The sequence below is a fragment of the Limulus polyphemus genome, unplaced genomic scaffold, assembly GCF_000517525.1.
Source record: "Limulus polyphemus unplaced genomic scaffold, Limulus_polyphemus-2.1.2 Scaffold107, whole genome shotgun sequence".
Lineage (NCBI taxonomy): Eukaryota > Metazoa > Arthropoda > Merostomata > Xiphosura > Limulidae > Limulus > Limulus polyphemus.
In genome coordinates this window covers 778,132-790,407 of record NW_013665717.1, presented here as the reverse complement: position 1 = coordinate 790,407, position 12,276 = coordinate 778,132, and the positions used below count along the sequence as shown (strand labels likewise).

General features: G+C 31.1%; 1 pseudogene; it reads left to right on the top strand.

The window, feature by feature from the left end:
* The first annotated feature begins 1,937 nt into the window (after nucleotides 1-1,937).
* Nucleotides 1,938-12,276, top strand: part of LOC106470863 — a 34,947-nt pseudogene continuing 24,608 nt past the window's right edge.

The window sequence follows — 12,276 nt, the reverse complement described above, 5'->3', positions numbered from 1 at the left end:
TGCATGTTGTAGCACAAGATAATTAGTGTGCGGACCATTTTCATTTATATAGTGCCCTGTGAATACAAATTAGTTAGCATAAATCAGTTAAATGACGAAAAATTAGATGTCTATTTACTTGTGACCACTCAGTGTATATGTTTTTGAAGCGGACCAACTATATTGATAATAACCAGTTAAAATCCCTGAAGGACTGATTAGAAAATTTGAGAATTTTGAACCCTAGTACAAGACTAAAGAGGTTATAACTTCATTGTATAGGTCATTGGTTAGGCCACTTTTGGATTCTTTGATAGATTGTTTAGGCGGGGTATTTATGATGAGTACACTGGTATGGGCAACAACCGCCTGTTGTAGAAGAAATACAAGTGTAGAGGACAACATTTCGAAACTTCGTCGTCTACACTTGTGTTTTTTCTACAACAGGCAGTTGCCGCCCATTCCAGTTTACTCATCACATTTGGATTATTGTGTTCAGTCGTTAGTGCTTAACCTTAGAAAGGACATTGAATTGTTGGAAAGGATTCAGAATATGACAACTAGGATGATACCTGGGATGGAAAGGTTGTCATACGAGAACAGGTTAAGATCTTCCAAACAATTGTCTCTTGAAAAAGAAGACTTAGAGGGGATTTGATTAAAGTGTTGAAAATTGTTAAGGGAATCGATAATGCGCGTGTAAGGGACAATTCGAGGGGGTTCGGCCGTACCTCCTAGCTTTGTGATGTAAAAAGTTATGCTTATATAGCTATAGTGCAGCTGCTTATGGTATTTAACGTTTTCTACATAGTCTACATTCTTCTGATGAAGCATTAGCATTTTTTTTGGCTTGAAAGTGGGTTCTGTTGACACTTTGCAATTACACGCCGAAGCCGTATTGCCGCTGTCAAGCTTTGTAGACCGGATTCTTTGCAGTAGGTACCCGTGACTTGTTAGCGATAAATTTCAACAATAAATATATAGTAACACAGTCCATTTGTTTTAAAATGATATATTAAAACAAGTTAAACGTATATACAAATGTTTATTGGCTTTTCATTGGATGTTTGTGGCCTTTATGTGAACAACAGCAATGCATTTGTTGAAACTATATTTCATGCAACATTGCTCCCAGATTTAATCTCATAGCATTTTCTTATTACAAATTTCTGGAGGGCGTACCTCCATCCCCCTCCCCCCATCATTAACATGCCTTGCATGCTGATTGTGCTTCGCACAACATATGTTGGCTTTTGATCTCACAAAATATAACTCCCCATTCAGGCATTGTACGTATGAGCCTGATGTTAATGCATCATCTTTTTTCGGACTTAATGGTAAAAATGGTAAAACTAGGGGACAAAAATGTATATATTGGCAGAGTAGGGTTGATCTTCAGATAAGACAGCTTTAATTTGCTAACAAGGCAATTAATTTTTGGAATGTGTTGTCTTTAAATGTATATAAAGGAGTGAGAAGACCTGATAAATATTTGAATGAAATGTGCTGGCTTCGAATATCTTATTTTGAAATTAAAATAAGTGAGTGGGATTTTATTTTATGGTGTAAATTAGTGTATGGGTCAACCTAAATAGACCAACAGGTCCCTTGTTGTCCTTAAATTATATTTACATACTGTAGGAATCCTGCAGGAACAACCCGATACAATGCTTAGACAATCTTTCGGACAGTATCCCTAATTGTATTATTGCTCTCATGTAGTTCCAAGGTTTCTTACTTAATACTAGCTTATGGTTTTGCTGTAGGTATTTATTTTACTTACAATTTAAACTTACAACAGTTTGAAATTTAAAGCTTTATTACTGTTGTTGTTGTGTTCAAATCATACAATAATGAAAATGTTGTTGGTCTGTAACTTTTACCCTACATATATCACGTTCATAATATTATATAAATTGTTAATTTTTATTTGATGTTTAAAAGTGGAATTTAGCAAATTTCGCTTGAATTTATGAGAACAAACTGGTGTAAGAGTTCTACAAGCATTGCGTGTTTTTCGTCACAGATTAATAACAATCGACAGAAAATGTCTTATTCGATTGTTGAAAGAGGATGCCCGAATACCTTCGAATTCAGGGTTTATTTTCGTAAGTCGTAAATGTAATTATTTCGTGTTTGTAATGTAAGTTAGTTTTAACTTTAGTTTAAGTTGATACTGACAACAGTAACATAAAATTTACTATTATTTGCTATTATTATTACTACCATAGTACAAGTAATTGTCACTAATACTATTAGTATTATTAATACTAGTAACATTAATACTAATACTTAGTAATAGTAATACATAATAAAGGCACTGGGTTAGTGTAGCACCAGCAGTATATACTATTAGTATTACTAATACTAATATCAGTATTACTGTCATCAGCTCGACTAATACTAATATAGTATTAAATATTATTATTATTAGTAGTAGTAGTAGTAGAACAAGGGCTAATAATACTAAGACTAGTAATAGTGTATTTTTGTTAGTATTATTGGCATTTTCTATCAGTATCAGTAAAAAAACTAGCCAACTTAACTATCTTGATATGTGAGGTTTGCAAAGATGATCGTACGCTGACTCCACACTTTTAGCCTTTGTAGACTTCATTGAGACACAGGCACTTGTAAGTTGTACTGTTACAACTTACAGTTGAATCTAAAAGTAAAAAAAAACTACAGAAGTTGTATGCCAATTCAACAGTTTGCTCTACTAACCTGATCTGAATGTTGTCATTGTCAAGCTACACTTGTTAAGTTTTAAAAATCTACTAGTACTACTGTTACAGTAGTAAGTTACTTTGTTAGACCTGCATCCTGGTCTACTTAGAATGTTGAGGTGACAGTATGCTTAACATAAAATGTTAATTTATCTAATGACCATATATTTCTATTACTTAGTTTCATAATATAACAAATGGATACCAAGGGCCTATTTCAGTATTTGAAGTATTTATTTCTCCAAGGTCCTATACAAGTGTAAAGCACATGTAGGCAGTCTTGAAGTTGAAGCTTTTGAAAATCATACCACAGTTGAACTTGTATTAAAGTTTTGGGAATGTCAACTTAAAAGTAAAACTGAAGATGATATTTCGTTATATTAAGTTTAAAAAATGATTCATTATAATTTCAGTTTATCAGAGTATTAATAAAAGAAACAAATATTAATAGTATTACTTATCTGTACTGGTATGGTTTAATATCAGACATTTTTTTATACATTTAAGATGTTGATTATCAACTAAAACTACACCTAGCATGAAGTTTATCAGTTAGAAGTATGGTTTCATTAATTAATCAATGTGTAGAAATAATGGGTACAAGTAGTTGTGTTTTTATGTACCTATATACTGTAAATAAGCATTTTCTGTTTAAAGGTGATGCATATTCAAATATCCAATATTATTAATATGCATGTAACTTACTAATAGTGACAACAAAATAATTAGTAATACCTTGAGAGGAAGTGCCATATATTTTTGCATAGAATCACCAAGACTGTTGAACGGCAAACTTAAGGTGGTTTTTGAGACCATAAAGGTGTGTCATGGTCTGATTTTTTGATTAATAGAAGATTATCAAAAATTAGAGGCCTTTATCCTATCAAAATCCCAAATAATCTCTCATAAACTTTAAGATAACCTCCCATGAATCTCATCCTTCTTTGTTTCTTTTACAATGTATCCTTTGATTGCAGTATTGTTTTTATATACATACTCTTAAAAAAGAGTAAAAAGATTTTAACATTTATCTGTATGCTTATAGTTGTAGCGCAAACTTTAACCAAGTATAAGAACTGGTGGCTTTTGATAACATGTTTTTTTATGAACAAAGTAGTATTATTAGAATAGTTAAAGGAATATCTGAATCTTATAAACCATTTACAATAAAACAATCTTTCCTTGGCATAGCATGGACAACAAAGGTCCATTTGATCCTTCAAGGCTGCATAAAAACATAACAGAACATTTAAGGACAACAATGGGTCTGTTTATCCATTGAGGCTAACCTATCCACTAAACTGAACTTTAAAATTAAACATTGAAAACCAGCCCTTATCATTCAAATATTTATCAAGCCTCTCTTAAATTCCCTTAAAGATGAATTAATTGCATCCACTACATTTGAAAACAATGCATTCGAAAGGCCAACCACTCTGTTAGAAAAATAAAACTGTGTTAGCTGAAGTTGACTTCTACCCTGGCAAAATTTATATTTTCGTTCCCTAGTCTTAACAGTTCTCACCATTAAGTAAGAAAAAGATGATACATCCATCCTAGCAATCCTTTTAACAATCCTAAACACTTTAAATGGTTACTCTGTCTCTTCTTTCTTTAAGATAAAACAATTTCAGGTTAAAAAAATTTAACATGCCCTTATATGATGACCTTTCCATTCCTCCTTTGTAGCATTTCCAATAATTTTTGTCCTTATTAAAGTAAAAAGCTCATACCTAAATACATTACTTTAAATGAGGCTAAACCAGTGAGTTATACAAGAAAATTATAATATCTCTAGACTTGTAGTTGTATTCAGTATTTCTGTAAGTGCAACCTACAATGCAATTTGCCCTATCCTCTAGCAACTGCACACTGCTTGGATGACTTAGAGACTGTTCAACCGAAACACCAAGATCCTTTTCTTTTGCTCTGTTAAGGTTATTCCCATCAAGATATTACTTATAAATTATGATGATCCACATGCATTTCCTTGCATTTGTTATAATTAAAATCAAACTGCCATGTATTAGCCCAACTTCAAATGATCCGAGTCCTTTCATAAAGCAACAGCATCCTCATCACAGCCAGCAACACCCAAATCTTAATATATTTGACACATTTAAGTAATTTATTGACCATTCCTTTACCTATGTCATTAATGTTAATCAACAGAGTAAAGGTCCTAACACTGAGCCTTGAATTTTCCAATTATGGCATTATTCCAGCTTGACTGAACTCCATTTATAACAACCTTCTGCTTTCTTCCATCCAGTCATTTTTCAATCCAACAAACCATCTTATTGCCCACACCTATAGAGAATGTTTTAAACAAGCCTTTTGCGGTAACTTGTATCTGGATTTTCAGAAAACATTTGACACCATTGGACTTACCCTTATCTACATAAGCAGTAACCTCTTCAATAAATGTCAAAAAATTAATTGACTATTGAACAGTTTTAAACCTTTTAAAATGATTTTGCAAAGCATCTTTTATAAGAATTTCAAAACCTCTTCCATCACCGATGTAAGATTAATAGACATATCACATAAGATTAATATCACCTCTCTTTAAAACAGGGGTAATACTAGCTAACTACGAATCTTCTGACACTTTCCCATTATTTAAGTACTTGCAAGAAATGTTAGTGATTCGCATACCAAATTTTTAACCTCCTTCAAAACCCTTGGGGAAATATTATTGGTCCAGGACCCTTATTTTTTAGACTTCCCAATTTTTCTTGAAAAAAGCAAAAATTTAAACTCTCCTTTTATTTTGCTGGAAATGATAGATTCACTTCTTAAACTATTGTAAAGTACCAATTTCCACCACTACTGATGGTAATTCATTTCATAAACTTGTTATTGTGTTTAAAAAATATCTATTGTATCTTCATCCTATCAATCCTGCAATCTTCTAAACTTCAATGAGATCACCTGACGGCCTTCTTCTCTCATAGAAGTTTGGAAAACTTAACATCTCCGTGTAAGATAACCTTTCTATTCCCAGGGATCATCCTAGAGGCTCTTCACTAAACCCTTTCCAATAAATCAATATTTCTTCTTTAGTAAGGAAACAAATTGATCTAAGTCATTTTGTAGTACCTAAGTATCTCAATCTAGAAGTACCCATCAGTTTAATGTTATTAGTAAACTTCAATAATTTTCTAATTTTTCCCATGCTAATATCATTAATGTAAAAAAGAATTTAAAAGTACAATTTGACTGAACTACATTAATAAACTTTTCTTTCTTTCATCCTACCACCATATAATTTAATTAACTGTTCTTTCCCCAACCCACACTGATATGATTTTTATAGCTAATCTTCTGTGTGGCATCTTATTAAAAGTTTTTTAAAATATAAATATATCAGGTCCATACTCTTTCCATCATCCAGATGACAGTTAACATCCTCAAAGAAAGATAAACTATTAGTGAGGCTTCTTTTTAGTGAATCTGTGTTGACATTCTTTTGAGATATTTCATATATTCAATAAAATAAGGAGGTCTTAAATTCTATTTCATGTCATTTTTTTTTCTTTTTGCATAGGTGTTAAGAAAGCATAGCTCATCCCTAGTTGTTCACTTAATATAACAGTGGTAGAATATGTTTTTAGGTTGAACTTTGGAACAATGTTATCTTGGTATTTAAGAAATCGAATTTCAGTCGTCATCAGTGAAGCTGTCTTTACAGTTTTTAAAGCATGTTAATTTGAAATTATGAACTGCATTTCTATTCCTAGAATGTTTGGTTGCCATTTATTTTCAATGAAACAAAATTGTATTTCAGAGGAGGAAAGTTAAATTGAATGAAGTAGTTGTGTGTGAAACATAAGGTTATTCAAATATCATTCCCTATATGAGGGTAAATGAAAAATGGTTGACTGTAGCATCATGAATGTTCTCTTTCTTGCCTGCTGACTTGCAAAGTTACAATCAGAAATCTCTCCATGTACTTTTATATGAGTGTTACTTTTGATTAAGCCTCTTACTTGCAACAAATTGCATAGTAAAAGATAATGCAACATGCAAGGAGAGCATGATGAGCCATTTTTGAAGAAATATGAAGTGACATGACATACCAGTGAACTAAAAGTGAAACTCAAGTTTAAGAGTGAACCAGATAACATACATGTACAGGACTTTGTACAAATATATATTTATTTAGCTATGGCATAGTGGCTCATAGAATGGTTCTGAGTTTTTAAGTACAAACTTTTAGCTCGTAGCTCTGTCATCTCTTGACTGATTTTGAGATCTAATTACAGTTTTGGACTTGGGAGGTCAAACCCTTTTGATTGACGTATTTGACCACAGCCAAGATTTCGTAGATTAATTTACTCTAATCTTACCTAAAAGAATTTCAATTTGAGGGTAGGTTGGTAGAGATCCTAATGAGTAATAAAATCGAATTGGGTCTATATGCACCCCATGCTTGGTATTGCTGGTGCACAAAAATATGGCTAAGAAAAAAGGTCTCTAAGATTAATTCACTCAAATCCTGTCTAAAAGAATTTCAAATGCTGTGGCTATTGAGGATTCCCTTTTATTATAGTAATGACAAACTAATAAAAACACAAACTAACAGATTGTTAAAGCCGGCATGGCCAGGTGGTTAGGATGCTCGACTTGCAATCTGAGGGTCACGGGTTCGAATCTCCATCCCACCAAACATGCTTGCCCTTTCAGCAGTGGGGGCATTATAATGTGGCAGTCAATCCCACTATTCTTTGGTAAAAGAGTAGCCCAAGAGTCGGCGGTGCATCATCTTTTATTTGAACTATATTTATGTGATTATGTGTATAATAAAGTTGCTATTCTGAAAACCAATCAGTTGGGGATTTGTATTTAAGCTGTAATACACTAATATGACTATCCTTATAAGACAGTGTTTTCCATTGTGTTAATGTAATTATCTGTAGACTAATACATGTTTTGATATAAAGTTTCTAAGTTGCTGTGTAATTTTTATATGACTTCATCATGATTATTTTAAAGAATGAACTTGGTTCATCTAATGGGCTTAATGTGGATGATACTTGTTCTTCCTAATATTAGAATTTTCTCTACAGGAAATGAAAATGGTCCAATTTCACCATTCCATGACATTCCTATTTTTGCTGATAAGAAAAAAATATATATATAACATGGTGGTTGAGATACCTAGATGGACTAATGCTAAAACAGAGGTATGTTTGACCTTTGTTACTTGCATAATATTTATGAAGGAACGGTTATGTTGTGATGTGTATGTTTATATTGTGTACACATACACTTAAGTACATAATTTCGTGAGAAAGAAGACATCATGGTATTGGAATCTTTTTCTCTTGCATGAATGTTGAAGTACAGTATAGTTAACCTCAAGCAGAAGCTTGACTTGCTCTTGCAAATATAAAACTGAAAATAAAACTTTTTTTTCTTTTTGATGAAGATTATTCAGTTTACAATTTCTATTATTATGCATTAGTAAACTATGCAAAGTGTTATTAGTTCAACAAGTTACTTTTATTTTATATTTCAAGTAAATGTCCTTCATCAGGTGATTATGTTTACAGAAGACTATTTTAATATACAGTTATTAGGTTGAATGTGTAGTATTCAAATACTGTGTATCCTATTCTCCCATATTATATACCCACTGGTGGGTCAGTAGTAAGTTTACAGTGCTAAAATCTGGGGTTCAGTTTTAGTACACACTAAATGCAATATAGATCATGTCAAAAGTTCAACCATAAGTGTTAAGTTTTTTGTGTCTTGACTGGGTAAGAAACTTAGTTACTGTTTCGTGGGATAATTGTATTGTGTTATTTTTTACCTTGTGTTTGGGAGGTACTTTGTGGCTGTCACATAGAACAGAGATTTCTGTATCATAGTGCTTTTTTCTGACTGGTGAGCTGCATGGAAACTGTACTGTATCATATGCAGTTTTGGCTCTTTTTGAAGAGAATCAATTTGACCTTTGAGGAGGTAAGCTTATTATTTTATAAAGGGCCAAAACTCCATTGTAGATCTGTGTTGATCTCTGCAAAACAAGAGGTTCATGGATGTAATTTGCACAAGGAAATGTACAATGATTTGAAGTAGGTGGAATAAGAGACACAAGGGGACAAAATAAAATAAAGTAATTTATTTTCTGTAGAAAATAAAAATTATGAATTGAAGTTGTTATTGATGTGGCAGGAAAGTAAATAACATGAAAATAGTCAAATTGATGCTTAAATGGTTAAGTGCAGGTTTAACGTTGAATTACCACAAATGTAGTAAATTTCTTGTTTATTACCAGCATTTTAACTGGTTAATATTAATATGGAACAGGATGATAAGAGATTACAAACATAAAAATATGAAGGAATGACAATAAATTCATGGTTAAATGGTGTTTTGAATTAATCTGTTTGAAGTGTTTTAAATAATACTCATAAGATATTTCAAATGGTCAAGGGTTACAAACTTTTAAGATGACTTGATAGCATTATTGAAGATATCAGCTGCTTATTAATGTTATATTTAAACAATTACACATATAAGAACACTGTAAAGTTACAATCAGCAACATTGGCTAACAACAAACATGTGGGAGACAAATTTTCAGTTCATTTGAAATAAGTTTTACAAAACAATAAAAAATTAAAAATTAGTATGCAGTATGTGCAGACACAAAGAAGAATTTTAGTAATTAAAACTGAATATTAATTACCTAAAGGGTTCTAGTGCTCCAAGCTGGAAAAGAAATGTTCCTTGGTACTGTTTAAAAAAGAAAAGGAATTTTTCTGTCAAATTCATTTAAATACAAGTATTTGTACTAAGACTTATTCAGGTGTGTGTGTGTGTGTGTTGGGTCTTTTTAAAATGTTGGCTGAGGGCTTGAAATTACTGATTTTAATATGATCTGAGATATTCCTAATACAATCACTTGGTCTCATGACAAGTTGCAGTTATTGTGGAAAATTAAATAAACCACATATTCAAAAATGAAATGAAAGGCAAATGCTTTCAATTAACTGACATAAAGTTATGATTGAGGGGTAATGTTCACTTTTAATAAATATTCTCAATTTTTTGTGACAATGAATACTTTTATTTTTTAAGAATACAATCAGAACTATGAATATACTTGAGAAGATCATTTAGCTTTAAAACCAAGTGATGCTTTCTCATTTGTTTGGAAATTCTCACCTTCATGCATGTAACAAAATGAAAAAACTATAAATTATTGCTGACCCTTTTTTTTCTTTTAAAAAAGATCAATACAAAAGAGCCACTGAACCCAATTTATCAAGATGTGCTAAAAGGAAAACTTCGTTTTGTTGCAAACTGCTTTCCTTATCATGGCTACCTATGTAACTATGGAGCCATACCACAGGTAAATCATTAACTAATTTTTTCTGCTTAATATATATAAAAATAAAATAAATAAATTAACTCTATTTCTGTTTAAGTGGAAAAGTACTAAGTTGTATCTTTTAAATGCCTTTGTTCCTTCACAGTGCCATTAAGCCCCAACCCATAACGCTTGTACTTGAGTCTAATGCCAGAAAGTGATTTAATTCTTAGATAGTGACAAGTTTGAGAATATAGTATTTTTACAGTTTAAGGTTTAGCATGACTAGTGCTATTTAAAATGACTCACTGTAAGATAAATAGCACAGCACTGTGCTTAATATATTTTAAAGATTAATGCTTTTTTATTCTTTTCAACAAGGTATTAATTTGGTCTTTTTTTTAGGTATATTTTGTTTGTTGATATTTATGACCTTTTTAAAGATTGTATATATACTAGCTAGATTGAAAAAAAAGTCAAATGCTAGACTGCTTCTCTAAATATCTGAATAGTTTATTGTGCTTCAATCGTTATTTATTTTACTCTTTGTTAAACTGCTGCTACCTATTTATATATAAAAAAATAAATCCTGGACAAAAGTTCATCTAATAAAATTACAAATTATTTTACTCTTTTACTGCCATTTGCCTTTTTTTTTTTTATAAACTCTTATGTTTCATGTACACCAAGATTTTTTTTCAATGTAGTGAAACACAATTTTTAACGCCTCTTCTTATCACAAATATATCCGTACAATTTTATGACCCAAGTTTCTTTTTGTTTTGTTTTTTTGAAGTTCCAAAAAATTAAAACATTGAAAAAAAAACAATGGTTAAAAAGAAATTGAGCTACTTCAAAATGGATACATCAAATTGATTTTCTACAAGAAGCATAAAATATCAAGCGTAAAAATGGCTTGGAGCCAAGAAATTCAGAATATTTTTATTCACAAATTCGTTTTTGTTTTCTTGTATTATAGCATTCCTTCATAAACTTGTTTTAAATTGGTTAAATTCTATTTGAATTTGTATTTTATTGATCACTTTTGTTGACTTACTTTTTAATTCCATATATTAACCCATTAACTGTGGATGACAGATATTTTCGTCATTGAAGTTCTACGGCTCAGTTGCGAATGACGGAAATATCTGTCAGTTGCACATACATAACTATAACTCTATACGAATGATGATAATTACCGTTTTATTGTGATTGATGGCAGCTCAGTTTTATCTGTTAGTCAGAAAATGGCAACTGAGCTGCTCCTGCAGCAATTAATGGGTTAAGGACATGATGCTGCAAGTACCACACTTTTTTATTATTATTATCATTCACTATCTTTAGTATTTAAGCTTTGTTATTAAACTGATGAAAAAAACCACAGTTTTAAATTTTAACAATTTTTATTTAAATTGGTAATTTGTTAGTTAAACCTAATTAATGTTGAACCTGATTATTGTAACATTTTTATACAAATGTTAAATGTACATTCTATTTACTGGAATTCCTTGTTTGCTGCACTCAACCATGCAGTAAATTACAGATGAATTGATTTTAGGTTTATTTTTTTATCATGACTTAGACGTGGGAGAATCCCTTTGAAGTTGATGCATCAACAGGCTGTAAAGGAGACAATGACCCAATTGATGTTTGTGAAATTGGTTACAAGGTAAGTCGATTCAATACTGTACAAATAACATTCAATTAACTAGATGTAATACATTCATGGCTCAGTATGTTCAAATAATTAGTTTAGTTGCATGCATTGACTTGCAATTTTTAACCACAACAGTTAGAAACTAGGAGACTTAAATTATGCAGTTTAATTATATGAGATGCACTTTGAGATTTATAAAATACTTTGAATCCAAGTAAATTTTCTTGATTGCCCAATGATTACATGACATAGCTCAGTTAGTTTTCTTAAATTTTTCATGAAATAATCTATATAAATTGTAAAGTTAGATAACTGTGCACCAAAGTAAAATTTTGCCATGTATTAATCTGGATACAAAAACCAGTATAAAAAACAAACATTAAGATAATGAATTATTAACACTTCATTATTACCAGTCTGGTCATAGATAAATGCTCGTTACTGTCTTATTAACTTGGATACAAAAGTTTACAAAGTTCTAAAAACATACACTTATAACTGATAGTGATATTTAAATTCGATGACGAGGAACCCACTTTGAGACTAATAATGGCTGGAGACGGCTTAAATGGGTAATGAAGAAAAACTTT